The sequence below is a fragment of the Chrysochloris asiatica genome, unplaced genomic scaffold (assembly GCF_000296735.1).
Source record: "Chrysochloris asiatica unplaced genomic scaffold, ChrAsi1.0 scaffold00812, whole genome shotgun sequence".
NCBI classification, from domain to species: domain Eukaryota; kingdom Metazoa; phylum Chordata; class Mammalia; order Afrosoricida; family Chrysochloridae; genus Chrysochloris; species Chrysochloris asiatica.
This window is the reverse complement of record NW_006409330.1, coordinates 37,689-39,586: the sequence shown is the minus strand read 5'-3', so window position 1 is coordinate 39,586 and position 1,898 is coordinate 37,689. Positions and strand designations below refer to the sequence as shown.

Here is a 1,898-nt window from a genome sequence, read left to right as displayed (position 1 = left end):
TGAGTGTGTTCTTCCTTTTTGGTTTTCTGATTCCAGATCTTTGCACATTTTGTTGTAATATTTGGCTTTATCTTCTCAAGCTAACATTTGCAATTTTCTGTTCAGCTCTTGGACCTCCTCATTTCTTCCATTTGCTTTAGCATCTCTACACTGGAGAACAAGTTTCAGTGTCTCTTCTGACATCAATTTTGACCATTTCCATCTTTCTTGTCTTCTTAATGGCTTTTTGCTTTCTTCATTTATGGTGGTCTTCATGTCATCCTACAACTCTTCTAGTCTTCCACTTTAGTGTTTAATGGATCAAATCTGTTCTTAATTTGATCTCTAAATTCATGTGGGATATATCCAAGGTCATATTTTAACTCTCGTGAACTTGTTTACATTTTCTTCAGCTTTGTTATTTCCCTTCTTTGGGTGACTGCAGGTTCCCTCTGTTGGGTTGCTTCTAGTTGTTGAAGGTGCTATGTTAATGTGCTAATTTTGGCTCTTTCTTCTTTTTGGATGTGTTAATTTATCGCAATAAATTGACCTCTCAGGACTGCTTTTGCCATGTCCCAAAGATTTTTTTTTTTTTTTTGACAGTTCAAAGAAACCTTTATTTTGTAAATGAGGAAATCCAAGGCCAAAAGAGTATGAAAATCATGTGTGGAGATCAGAGGCACCGGAGGTAAGAATCAGAGATTCATGATTGCAGACGGGCTCACTTCAAGGAGCCAGGTTGCTTCTCTGAGACACATAGCTCATTCTCACTAGATCAGCGGAAGGCAGATGAAAAGATTAGGGTCATCTAGAGCCACAGAATGGTAGGATGGACCACCAGGCCACAGAGAACCCACCAGAGCTGATAAACTGAGGGTCAATCACATGTGGATCCCTCCTGTCCTAGGACCCTCCTCCTCTAGCCAACCAGAGAACAGGGGCGGCACTCCAGATCCAGAACCACGTGATCCACGTGGGGAGCGTAGGATTTCACAGGATGGATGTGCAGGATTTGGGTCTTCCAGGTTTTCCCGTGCACCTGCTGAAGAAGAGCGGCGACGTGAGTTTCTGCACATACTGCCCACCTTAGCCACTCTGGTTTGGCAGAGCCTACGAGCATTTTTCTCCCAGAATCCCTAGTAGTTCTACTTCCCCCTTGGTTGATGGAAATTTGCTGAAGATAAGGCCACTGCTCTTCCTCCATCCCTATGCTTCCGAGTCTTCCCTGGGAACGAGTCCACATTTTGGTGGATATGCAAAATTCCCCCAGCATCCCTTCGTAGCACTTGGCAGGCAACCAGCCAGCCTTCTTCAGAGCTGGGAATCAATCCCAGGTTCACTCTGTCTGCGACGTTGGAAAGCTTCAACTTCCTGTTATCCCCAAAGTGTATCTGGCACCGATCTGCTACTCCATTTATCTCAAGGTTTGTTCTCAGAGCAACTACAGCATGGGGGTTCCATTCACAGGCATGAACGAAGGCCACACCAGCATGCACCAGAAATGGCAATGTAAAATAGCCAATCCCTGCATAGAGATCCACCAGTACTTCCCCAGCGCAGGGCAGCGATGCCACTCGCAGCTTCTCCGTGATGTTTCCGAAGGAGAACATACACTGGGTCACATCAAACTTGTAGCGGATTCCATTATCCACATGCTCTACCCAACCATGGTCGCCCAGCAGCAAAGTCACTGCTGGAGTTCGAGTCCCATCCGGAGATACCCGCCCTCGTCTGGCTAAGCGCTGGACACCAAGGGCCAAGGCAACTGTCTCCCAGAGTTTGGGTTCTAGATCTGTCCATTGCTTGGCTTGGAAGCAGTCCTCACTCAGCAACAAGAGGTTACCATGCCTTTGCCATGATCGGGGCAAGTCAGCCTCCAGCTCAGCAGATCACGTGACCCCCCGGCCTTCTACCCAGCG

At 46.9% G+C, this 1,898-nt stretch overlaps 1 pseudogene; it reads right to left on the bottom strand.

Annotated features, from left to right (window-relative positions):
• Positions 1–898: 898 nt before the first annotated feature.
• Positions 899–1,892, bottom strand: LOC102842488 (annotated as a pseudogene).
• Positions 1,893–1,898: the final 6 nt, after the last annotated feature.